General features: G+C 40.3%; 1 protein-coding gene across 1 annotated transcript in view; it reads right to left on the bottom strand.

Moving 5' to 3' along the window:
* Positions 1-10647, bottom strand: part of IL1RL1 (interleukin 1 receptor like 1) — a 59547-nt gene extending 48900 nt beyond the window's left edge. The window contains exon 1 of the mRNA XM_074332458.1: positions 10513-10647. The gene's annotated coding sequence lies outside the window, so the exon portion shown is untranslated. The remainder of the gene's footprint in view (positions 1-10512) is intronic.
* Between the last annotated feature and the right edge of the window lie 2668 nt (positions 10648-13315).

Raw genomic sequence — 13315 nt, 5'->3', positions numbered from 1 at the left:
GACCACTGCTGCACCCAAGAACCTTCTAACCATCTAACCTAGAGGAAGTCACCTAAATTTTCATATAAGTCACAGATGTCTCATCTGTAACAAAGGGCTAGTACCAAGTTGTTAGATGATATAAATAAGATAATAATGTGGAAAAAGCTAGCACGCTGTCTGGCAATAGTAGACCCTTAATAACTGTTGATTTCCTTTCCAAACATAAAGACATTATTCTCAAATGTCTATATACTAGACATTTTGACATAGATTATACTAGGTAAGGTAGTAATTATATGTACTTCCTCCACAGGAGCAATAAGAAAAATTTGTAGATTTGAACCATACTTCATGATGAAAATTCATATAGAGGGGTTTATTTTAAGGAAGAAATCACTTCTCGGTGTCCTCTCCAATCACACAGCACATGGATAGCACCCCTTGCCTAAATATAGGATAATTCCTGCTTCACAAGCTATGCCTTTATCCTGGTATTTAAACAGCAGCAGAATAAAATTTTAAACTTAGTATTTCTATAGAGAGGTGTTATATTATCTATGTAAGAAATACCAAGTTTCTTGGATAACCGTATGACAAGCATCTAGTTTCTATATCAAGTTTGGCAGAAACATCCTCTAGATGGGCCATGATTGTGACACCAGTGGTGAACCAGTTCCAACCGTGAGGATGAGGACCACACCACAGGAAACAACAAGCTAGAAGGAATCCAGGATTCAGATTGACTTCATGAAGCAGAGCCGTTTATCACCGCCAGAGACCCTGGTTACCCATGCATTGTTACATGAGAGAGACATAAATGTGTGTCTTGTTTGAGCCACTCTATTTTTGGTCTCTTTTTTCTACACTGACTAATGCAAAACACATCGTGTACACAGAGTGACTAAACAATGTTGGGCATGACTAACAACTTTAAAACAGAACTTGCCTAGGGAATGTTCATAGTCTCTTCCACAGTCATGCATGGTGACTGTGCATGGGACTGTTGGTGGGAATGCAGACTGGTGCAGCTGCTATGGAAGGCAATGTGGAGGTTCCCCAAAAAATTACGAATAGAATTGCCATATGACCCAGCAATCCCTCTCCTGGGTATCTACCCAAAAAATCTATAAACATTTATCCATAAAGACACGTGTGCTCCAATGTTCATTGCAGCTTTGTTTACGGTGGCCAAGACATGGAAACAACCAAAGCTTAGAAATACTAAGTTTGATAGATGATTGGATAAAGAAGATGTGGTATATACACACTATAGAATATTATTCTGCCATATGAAAAGATGAAATAGTGCCATTTATAACAACATGGATGGATCTTGAGATTATTATGCTAAGCGAAATAAATCAGACAAAGTAGAGAACCATATGATTTCACTGATATGTGGTATATAAAAATGAAAGCAACAAAGGAACAAGAAAAACAAAGGAAGAAACAAAAACTCATAGGCACAGACAATAGCTTAGTGGTTACCAGAGGGTAAGGGGAGAAGGGGATGGTAGATAAGGATAAAAGGGATCAAATATATGGTGATGGAAGGAGAACTGACTCTGGGTGGTGAACACATAATGTTACATATAGATGATACATCACAGAATTGTACACCTGAAAGCTATGTAACTTTACTAACCACTGTCACCCCAATAAGCTTTAATTAAAAAAAAAAAAAAAAGTAAAGCTGAGGACAGAGATAAACCAGATGATCATAACAGGGAATTAAAAATCTCCGATGTGTCCGTCAATCTATTCCTTTCCAACTAGTTTTCTCAACACCTGGTATTTACCAGAATCTCTGCTAGATGACTTTACAGATAATCTCATTTAATACTCACCACAAAAGCCTGAATGCTTCCTTGGTTTGTAACACACTGAACATCACTGTGCAAGAGAGGCTGCTTTCCTCATTTCGCTTGCTTTGGGCATCTTGACTCTAACATGTGAATATCTATATGACCAGACTAAGTATCTTTATGTAGCAGTTAGGGCTTCTCGAACTCAGTACATCATGCAGAATTTAAATGGATTTGTTAAATGTTTAAACACACATGCTGAAATGAGAAGTACATAAAATTTATTTTGCATATTTCTATACAAACAATTTGTCAGTAGAATAACGTTGGAATTTTTTTTTACCAAACATCAAAGCAAATCCATGAGGCATATCCTTAAGTAACCGGGTCATGTTTTAATATCCATTAAGAGTTTTAAATTGAAGCTGTCCTACTTCAGGCACATTATGAGAACACAGGATTCTCTGGAAAAGACAAGAATGCTGAGAAAAACAGAAGGCAGCAGGACAAGAGGAAGACCTGTTATGAGACGGATGGACTCCATAAAAGAAGCCAAAGGCTGAGTCTCCAGGAGCTGAGCAGGGCTGTTGGGGTCAGGACACTGTGGACGTCACTCATTCACAGGGTCACCAGGAGTCGCAGCTGACTCTTTAGTATAAAACACACACACACACACACACACACACACACACACACACACACACACTTTGAGGTGGTAACAATGAAGGACTCACGTTGAACTCAATGGTATTTAGACCTGGGCAGGAAGATAGATACACATTTACATAACAAGAATCAAGACCATAGTCTAATTTTCTGTGTCTGTAAAGAATCTGAATATTTGAAATTATGTACTTATAATGACTAAAAAATTGACCTATTGGAATGACAGTCCTATAACTTTATTTTAAAAGGTATAATTGATTTAGACTTGCAATTTTAAGTGGACTCCTTACTAAGTTGATAGATAGCATTTACATTTATGTGTAGCATTGGAACGTCTAAAGGAATTTAAATATATAAGAACTAATTCATTTGGAGGGAAGATTTTAGTTCAAGTATTTTAGCAGGAAAATAAAATATATTAAATTTATAAATGCAGTTTAAAAATACATGAAGATATTTATTTAGTTTGCTAAATTTGTAAATGGGATAATCTAGTGATAAAGTTTATTAAAATGTGCTAGGTTTATAAATGACTTAAAGGGTTTTTCAGCTGAACTTTCATTCATAATAAACGAAACTTTTGAATTTCTAACTTTGATAAATTGAATATTAGCTTTAAAACCAAAATAAATGCATGAATAGTTTTTTTCTGCCCATAAAACTGCCCTCAAAGACACTTTTTAAAAATCTAACAGAGCAGTAAAGGACATACATAGGGTTTGGCTTTCCGCCCCAATTGCCATCACATGGAGATAAGCCTAAGTCACCAGTATGTACCAGTGGGTCTGCTCTGCCTGCCCTGACAGCTCAGCAATGACCCCTGTTCCTTTAAAGCAACTGCTACCCCTCCCATCGCAGAATCTTTTATTGTTGATCCTGGGGAAAGTACCTGCACTGTATTTCTGAGTAGATACTCTTTCTGTTCAGATCACCAGAATCTGCTTTGACAATATGTTCCCCAAGGGTTCCAAAAAAGAGGGATTTGAAAGCTCTATTAACAAGAAGTGCATCTTTCTGATGGTATCACAGCTGGAAATGTGCAGCACATGACAGTTGCATATCACACTCCCCATGTACCTACTTGTCCTAAGAAGAAGTTCATCTGTTCACAGCCACCCAGCTTGGAAATTCTCCACCAGACATCTGGTGGGTGACATGGCCTCACCCCAACCCTCTTTCCTGAAATGAATTACTCTTGACTCACTTCCTTTCTGTTTCTCCTCTTCCCACATTCTTTCCTTTGTGCATATTTTTCTCCTTTCTTCCCTCCTGATGTCTTTAGTATCCCTTCTCTCCACTCCCACACCAAAACCAACTGCATTGCTTGGCTTTGTTTGTTCAAGTTCAAATTATACTTCTCTATTCAGCAGATGATGAAAACTGCTGTTACTGCTCCAACTCAAGATATATGTTTCCTAATAGAAACACACATGAAACCAGATATCTGCTACAAATTTAACTGAATAGTTACAAACACTGGAAATATCTCCGTTAAGCAGGAAAGTTAGAAGTGGTGGCCCATAGGCCATGCTGATGGAGGACAAGTCTGAAGAAGTCTTAACAAGTTAAGCTATAAAGTCATGGGCAGCTATGAAGCACCAGGAAGATTCAGTGCTAAAATGAGAGGACATGTGTTTCGGTCCTAGCTCTGCCACTTTCTTGAGCAAAGCAGGCTTTCTGAACCTAAATATGGGAAGTAACAATAGCAATGTTACTTACAGGATAGTTGGAGGGGTGGAGTGAGATCCTATTGGGAGAGCACTTTATAAAATGACAGAGTTCTACAGTCATAAGCTGTGGCTTATCTCATTGATCTATTATCTGGCCTGGGTGTGATTTAGGAGAATTCTAAATCCACAAAGGACGTTGCTTTTTATTCCTCTGCCATGTGATGTGATTTGGGTGGACCTGGGAAGACACCCCATCGCCCCCACTAAAATGTCATAACTTTAAGTGTGTGTTCCTGCTGAAATGTAGCTAAATATGGGAGGCTGAACAGAATTATTTCCTATTAGTCACTCACATTTTAGTATGAATCAGTTTGGATTTCTTTTCCTGCCTCACATATAGGTGAGAGGGGTTTTATCTGAAATGGGTTCCTAGAGAAGTAGTTCTCAGTGGGTGATTCCCAGATCAAATTAACCAGCGTTACCTAGGTTAATTTGCCTGTAAAAAGATCCCTGGCAAACTAGTACTCCACAACCTTGCCTCAAGCCTGTCTTATACTTGTATTTCTAGGGTGAGAACAATCCTGTCAGATACAAATGAAAATCATGCCCCTAGGAGGCTTCAGACATTCAAACTGCATGTTAATTTGTAAGAAAGCACTGAGGCTAAACTTCCTCTGTTCAAAACTCCTCAGCCTTTCTACCATGCTGCCTGACTGGGAAGTGCAGTCATTTTCTCCCACTGGAGTGGCGGTTCCGTGAAGTCTTGGATCCATGGGTACTATAGACACAAGAGACTTCTACTTCTGGCAAGTGTCAGCTCACACAGCAACTTGGTGCCCTAGACCCTCCAGAGAGTTCTCCCCAAGCAAAGCTAATCACCAGCGAATGGAGGCCCCTTTCCCTGACTCTGGAGCCAAGGTTTCCCTTTGCTCTCTATGGGCCTTCAAGGACGTACTCCCTGCAGGTCGGGCGTAGCGTTGGTTTCAGGAATTGGTTTCAGAATTGCCTTTTTGTTAATGATTGACCATCTTCTCATAAGGTGTTTCCTGCCTCCGTCCCTCTGAGATAAGGGTGAGTGTGGAGCCCCAGTGCTGGCCGATCCACTTCTCTTGCTTCCATCTTTGTGGCATTTAATTTCCATCTGTCAGTTCCCACACTTTGAACAATGCCCATCTCCACCCTGCCTCAGACACACTTAGGCAGAGGCATAGTCGGAACCAATCTGGAAATGATCGTCCTTGGAATTAAAACTGTATTGTGGAAATCTCTCTGCTGACCACTTCCTTCTAGCCTGGTACCTGTCTTATCCACTCTTCCTAAAGCTGCTTTGTCCTGACTTAGCCATTCCCTTCCTCAGTGCATTCCTGTTCACACGGGCCATTTGTCACCTCTCCTTCCTTCCTAACCAGCCCTCACTGTGCTTCTCATTCTTTCATTCCCCTCTACTGGTTTCCTCGTCAGAGTCTCTCACGTGACTACACTACACTTCTCCAACATGCCGCCAGTATGCACCACACTTTCACCAGTCTCTACAGACCAGCTTGTCTCCTCTTTTACTATTATGTATTCCCCTGAACTTTTCCTCAACTGAAGATCTCTTTATCCTCATCCATTTTTTTTTTCTTCTTCCCGTCTGGTGTTAGAGAAGAAAAATTTCTCTCAGTCCATCCTGTTCTCATCTCTTCAAAATCTTATGTCACCTGTCACTTGCTCTTTCCTTTATTAGACTGCTCCTCTCAGTCTAAGGCCTATCGCAGTCTTCCCTACTCCAAGGAAAAAAGCTAGAACAAAGAAGAATGTTCCTCAGACTCACCACTCCCTGATATGTGCACTAGGCTGTGTACAGGAGGAAAAAAACATTTTCCCTCTACCCTTCTAGGTTCTTAGCTGAGGACCAGCTAAGAGCCCACCCACCCCCAGTAATAAAAAGATTAACAGGAGAAAACAAATTTAATTTCATACACATGGGTTCTCCACAAAGACAGGAGACTCAAAGGTAGGCAGGCAATTGAGGTTTATGTACCATCCAGAGATAAGGAAAGGGATCAAGGTCTGGGGCTTCAAAAGGGAGGACAATTCACAGGGAGGTAAGAGGAGCAAGTGTTTGGTAAACAAATGTTTGCCCTGGCGTGCAGATTAATCTTTCAGATATAAAGAGTTACCTCTGGTGATAGCTCTCTTCCTGGTACAGGCCCCCTTTCTAATTCACTTTAGGCAGTTAAGGGGGAGTTAAAAGCTTTTCTTGATTCTTCTGGGTCTTGAGTGCCTTCAGATCAAAATAACCCACATGCCAAAGAGGCATATTTTAGGTAGCATATTCTGCACCCCATCACTTGCTTTCTCAACTTCACCAAAGAAAGCAGTCCCTATATTCATTGTTTCCACCTTGTTATGACCCACTTACTGCTTAACCCTGAAATCCAGTTACCCTGCGTGCCATTCTCTCAAAATTGTTCTCAGTGAAGATTGTAACATGCTAAACACAAAAGCCTGTGGGCTCTTCTCAGTATCAACCCTCCTTAACCCACCTTTACACGTCGTCCTTTGGACCTCCCTTTCCATGCCTTTTCCAGGCACCCTGGACTCTGAGAACAGTAACAGAAGATGTTGTTTCCGCGTTGCCATGATGTGGCAGGTACTGTCACATTTGAACAGGTACAGACTATTTGACTCTAATCTTCATGACAACCCAGGGAAGGAGCTATTATTTTCCCATTTTATAAGTGAGGTAACTGAGGCTTGGGGAGATGATATAACTGAGGCTTGGGGAGATGGCTGAGGGCACACAGAGATGCAAACCCTCATTAATATGACAACAGCACCCATGCTTTGAACCATCAGACGAGAGCACCAAGTCAAGTTGCTACTTTCTTCTATCTCTCCTGCACCCTCACTGACTTCTCTCCCCAGCTTTCACTCCCGCTTCCTACCTCTAAAGGTAGAAGGTCTTTGTTTTTATTATTGGCCCCGTGGCACCCTGATTCCACACACAGGAATCCTCTCCCTTGCTCCCATGTCCAAGCAGGTGACAAACCTTACTGATGCCAACAACACAGACATCTGATGTCCTCAGATGGCCTTCTCTCACTTTCCACTGCCAACATCCAATGCAGGCACTCATCAGCCGTAACCTGGACCATTTCAGTGGCCTCCTCTCCCTTCCTTTGGGTACTTTTTTTTTGCATACACACTCATTTCTTTGGGAAAAAAAGAGATAATGGTACTTCTTCCCCTTCCCCCAATATTACACTGTGTTATTACACTGGCTAGGATAATACTGAATAATATAATATTAAATAGAAATGGAAGGAACATCTCACTTGTTCCATAAGGAAGCATAATTGATCTGTGACTTGCAGGATGAATTGCCTTTAATAAGTTGAAGAGAGGAGAAAAAAGCATTGCAGGTAAAGGAACTGTGTAAAGTACCACAGCAGGAGGAACACAGAAAATACAGAGAAAGGAAAGAAGGGTACTACGGCTGGCCAATAGAAAGCAAAGGTTGTGTGCGACATGACGGTGGAGATTCCTTGTCCTGTCCTCCAAATCATATTAAAAATGTTGTTCTTTGGCTTAAGAGCAGTGGGACGTAACTGAAGAGTTTTAGTTTGGGAGTCTACTCTGGTGCTGCCGTGTTAAGGATGAATTAGAAATGTACATGTCGTAGTTAATATAAGAAAGGACTTTTGCTCAATTTCTTTGTCAAAAAATTTAAGTACTAACAGGAGATGACCAAAATTTTCATATTAGCTAACAGTTTTGAAAGCTTCCTGTATGTCAAGTATTGTCCTAAGAAGCTCTTTATACTTGAAAATTTCATTATTGTGGGGACAGAGCCCCAGAGAGCAGTTTCCAGGCTCTCGGCCTCACATGGAAAGGTGTTGGCTCAGGTAATGGCCGTCAGCTGTGGCTAGTTGGCCATCAGCTGTAATCCTTGAGCCATTGGCCACTAATATAACTGCCACAGCTGCGTTGGCGAGTCGAGGAGAATTATCGGTCAGTTGGCAGAAAAGCGGACAGCAGGTCGCACGTCATGTGAATCCAGCCTTCAGTAAGACCATAGTGGTATGACTCCCCTACCTATGGCTCCGTGGGTGTTCCTTTTTGGCCTAGCCACATCCTGCATTCTTATGTGGGGAGCGGGAGCTGAGACCCCGCAAGTCGCCCCGCACAACAATTATATAACCCTATGACGTAGATAGTATGCCACCACCATTATAGGCTTAAAATAAAAGCCTAGTAAATTCTTTGTGAGTTATAATCCAGTGTCCTAATCACCAGAACCTGTGAATATGTTACATTGCATGACAAAGAGGAATTAGGATTGCAGATGGAATTAAGGTTGCTAAACAGCTGACTTTAAAATAGGGAGAGGACCACGGCTTATCCAGGTGGGACCAATGTAATCACAAGAGTTCTTAAGAGGGAAAGAGGAAGGCAGCAGAGAACCAGAGAGATGGCAGCATAAAAAGAATTCAGTCTACTATTGCTGGCTTTCAAGACAGAGTAAGTGGCCACAAACCATGGAAAGTGGGTGGCCTGTATGTAAAAGAAGTATGTCAATAAATTCTTCCCTAGACCCTCCAGAAGGAACACAGCCCTGCCAACATCTTGATTTTAGTCTGTGAGACCCATTTTGGACTTCCCAACCACACGTCTGTAAGATTATAAATTTATGTTGTTTTAAGCTAAAAAAAAGAAAAGAAAAAAGTCATGTGCAGAGACAAATGGGATATGTCAGTGTTACAGTTACTATTGCTGCATAACAAATTGTCCCAAATTAATGAACTTAGAGCAACATTTTTATCATGCTGACTGATTTAATGCTTTTGGGGGATGGAAGGTGAAGAAGTAGAAAGGGGTGGAAGACAGAGGGAGAAAGGACACGGCTTGCTGCTTCTCTACAGTGTCTGGGGCCTCCGCTGGGAAGACTCAAAAACTGGGGTACATTGACAGCCAGAGGATGGAATCATCTAAAAGGCTTGCTCACTCACTTTCTGGGCACTGGCGGAGGAAACACAAAGACAAGAACTGCCAACCAAAAATGCCCATAGGTGGCCTCTGCATGTCCCTTGGTTTCATGACTGCGTGGTGATGTCAGCATCTCAGGGCTCCAGCATGAGAGTTCCAGAAGCAAGGTAAAGCTACATTGCCTTTTATGACCCAGCTGCAAAGTCACACAGTGCTGCTTTAATAATGCTCAATCGGGCAGTGTAGTTCCAAATGCAACCAGATTGAAGGGGCTGGAACACATACCTCACTTCTCCATGGGAGACATGTCAAAGAACACAAGGGCACATTGAAAACAGAAAAGTCGATAACAAGGTTATCTCAATAGAGATGGTGATGGCTGCGTATAGCTTGAACTAAGGTTGTGATAGTAGAGGTGGAGAAAAGATAGTTAAGAGGTAAAATCACCCACCCAATTCTGACGGGGTGACAGAATTGATCTGAGGGAAAAGGAGAAGTTTCCAGATTATGTAACAGAATGTCATGTATGAAGCTATAGAACAGAAGAAGATCAGGGTTTATTTGTTTTGTGTTGTGGGGAAGATAATTTGAATTTGGTTTTGGAAATGTGGAGTTGGGAGAGACTTTGAGACATTTGAGTGAAACTCAAGTAGGCAGCTGACTCTCCAGACTCAAAAGAGAAACTGAGTCTGGATATATAAACTTGGGAGTTGTTATTATTTAAGGGGTCATTTAAACCATAGATGTAGATGGGGTCCGAGAGAGACTACACTGTGAGAAGAAAAGGGGGATGGGCATAAAGCTTTGGAAACCTTAAACATTTAACAGCCATGGAAAGGAAAGGAGGCTTAAGGTACCTGAAAGAGCAGTCAAAGAGTTAACAGAAAATCAAGATGACTTGCTCTTTAAAATCTCCAAAAAGAGAGGAGTCAACAGTGTCCAATGCTGAGAGGCGAGGTGAGAAGGTGTTTGAGGATCTAGTACTGCAGGGAGGTAATAATTGCCTGTCATGACATTTGTTTCCACAGAATTGTGGGAGCGCAGTGGAAAATGGAAAGAAGTGTGTCTGAAAGCAAGGTAGAAAGAGACCAAAGGCTTTCATTCACAGTCACCAATGACCTCAAAATCCAGTGAGCAATCTGTCAGATTTTCTCTCTTCTGCTGATGATGCCGCAATGGACACTTTTAGTCAGCCTGCCTCTATAATCTCTCTTTACTAAAGACAGTAACTCTGTGTTTACATTCAATGTTTCTCAGCAACAATATACTGCACAGAAAACTCCTTTCTGTGTTTCTTTTGCTGTCTTCCTCTACCTACCATCTACCTGTGGTCATCTGTCCTGACACAGAGCCCCTGCTTTCTCCATCCAAGCTCTCCTTTTCACAGCCTTGCTGTCCCCGCTTGTGGTTGCACTTACCTTGTGATTTCAGATCTGCTAGACACATCTCCACCTCAGATGTTTCTTCCTCTGTCCAAGCTTTTCTTTATGGCTTTTTTGAAGGCCAGTGCAGATGAGTTTCTTGCTGAAGTAAACAATTTACCACATCCAAAGTTAAATCATTCCTATAATCTTTCTGTGTCTTTTTCCTTTCCTGTTTCTAGTTCCTTATCTCAAATTCTGATGTAATCATCTACTTCCTGCCACCTCCCTGCTCCCTGAACTCATCCTCACCCTCTGGTCTCTCATACACACACACATCTAGGGCAGTCTCCTGCATTCTTGTGGATTTCCATTAATCCCCACCTGCAGAGCAATAACCCAGGTCCAATGTCACATGCGTATGGCTCTAACAGTCACACATCAGGTTCCCTGATAGTATTTCCTCAAAGTCATCATCTTAACATATTATACTGTAATGTTTTTGGCTGCTATTAGTAGAAAGAGGAAGACCAAAAAAAATTAAGAATGACTAATAGATGCCAACATGTCAAGTCTGATCCTTTGGCAGTGGTAGCCTAGAGTAATATGCTGAGAAGGACTCTGAAACTCAGTCCAGACTTGGCGCAAGAGTTCCCTAATCGACCAGTGCTATTTGCTCTGTTAGGCGACAGGGCTAACTGCCCAAGTTGCAGGTCAAGTGCAATCCTTGGTAAAAGCATTGGACTGCATATATAAGTAGGCCTCTATTTTAATCCCAATGAAACTGTTGGGATAGTCTATACAAATTCCAAAAATTCTATGAGATATGATTTTGCTAATTATATTAGAAGGTGATACAGTTCAACCATGCCCTTTTGCTCCTGCTAACTTATTAGTAGTATTTATACAGCCACAGTTACCTTTTAGAGAACTGTTTGTTACAGAGTTCTTAAAAGGAATATCTGATCCAGAATATTTTAATCTATAAATCAAGACCCACCGATACCACCTCAGTTTGTGACAAGTTACCTAGTGTCTTGCCCATGCATTCAGTGATATAAAAATGAAAATGTAGAGTCTGTCAAAAGAGGGACCACCTTGAGAAAAAATACCCTTTGAAATCCAGGAACTCTCTCAGCGGCTCCCAACACTTTTCAGCAGTTGATCTTGTTCATGAGCAAAACAGCTGAGATGAGGATCTGGGTACCACAGTTAGATGATTCTGGGAAAGGTGCTTCTGCTGACTATCATATTTGCAAACTCACTATGAATGCATGATGGATGCAAATGCACAGTGATATGACAGACCCAAATTTGGTTATAAAAACATTCCACAAAAATGTTTGAAGACTTACAGTCCAGGTTAATGATACAAACGTGCATTCTCTAATTGTACAAGAATTAACTCAATTGCTATTGCCAGTGGAGCATGGCGACTTTGGAAAAACACTGTATCACTGAAAGGATATAGTGACCTCTTTGTTTGGCTCACTGACCATTGGCTTCATTGGAATACTTTCCCTTTGCAAACTTTCAACAAATTTCCCAAAATGTTACATGAGGATTATATCAAACCCAAGTTGTCATAGTAGGTACCCAAAATAGATGTACAGAAAAGTAAACATGCTATTAAAAAGAAAATCTGCCGTTTACTAAAGATGGAGACATTCGTCAATTACTTTTCTTGAAAGACAAGACTTAAAGAAGAGTGTACTGTCCTGGTTAGAAACAATAATATGAGCTAATATCTTTGATGATAGACACTCTAACAGGCGTGAGATGATGTCTCATTGTGGTTTTCATTTGCACTTTCCTGATGGCTAGTGATACGCAGCATTTTTTTCATGTACCTGTTGGCCATTTGTATGTCTTCTTTAGAAAAATCTCTCTTCAGGTCCTCTGCCCATTTTAAAATTATTGTTGTTGTTATTATTATTATCTATGAAGTTATAGGAGCTTATTATATATATGTATGTATATATGTATATATGTATGTCTATACACACACACACACATATATATGACATTAACCCCTTATCAGATATGCAGTTTGCAAATATTTCCCCCCATTCCATAGGTTGCCTTTTCATTTTGTCAATTGCTTCTTTTGCTGTGCAGAGCTTTTTAGTTTGATGTAGTCGCACCGGGTTTTTTTGTTTGTTTGTTTGTTTGTTTTGCTTTTGTTACTTGTGTTGTTGATATGATATCCAAAAACTCCTTGCCAAGACCACTAAACCATCTGGTCCTGGGCCTTCTTTGTTGGGAGGTTTTTTGATTACTGATTTATTGTTCTTACTTGTTCTTGGTCTGTTCAGATTTTCTATTTTTTCATGATTCAGTCTTGGTAGGTTGTATATGCCTAGAAATTCATCCATTTATTCTAGGTTATCCAATTTCTTGGTGTGTAATTGTTCATACTAGTAGTCTCTTGTTATCCTTTGTATTTCTGTGTTATCAGTTGTAATGTCTCCTCCTTCATTTCTGATTTTATTTATTTGAGTCTTCTTTCTTTTTTTCTTAATCTAGCTAAAGGTTTGTCAATTTTGTTTATCTTTTCAAAAACTAGCTCTTCGTCCAACTGATCTTTATTGTTTTTCTGACCTTGATTTCACTTATCTCTGCTCTAATATTTGTTATTTCCTTTCTTCTGCTAACTTTGGACTTATTTGTTCTCTTTTTTTCTAGTTTCTTGAGATGTAAAGTTAGGTTGTTTATTTGAAGTATATATTTTTTTTCTTAACATAGGTGTTTATAGCTATGAACTTACTTCTTAGAACTGTTTTTGCTGGCATCCTTTAATTTTTGGTATGTATGTTTACGTTCTTACTTGTTTCAAGATTTTTAAAATTTCTTTGTAGAT

Source organism: Rhinolophus sinicus, linkage group LG05, assembly GCF_036562045.2.
Source record: "Rhinolophus sinicus isolate RSC01 linkage group LG05, ASM3656204v1, whole genome shotgun sequence".
Lineage (NCBI taxonomy): Eukaryota > Metazoa > Chordata > Mammalia > Chiroptera > Rhinolophidae > Rhinolophus > Rhinolophus sinicus.
The sequence above is the reverse complement of the archived record's forward strand: the minus strand, read 5'-3'. Positions and strand labels throughout refer to the sequence as shown.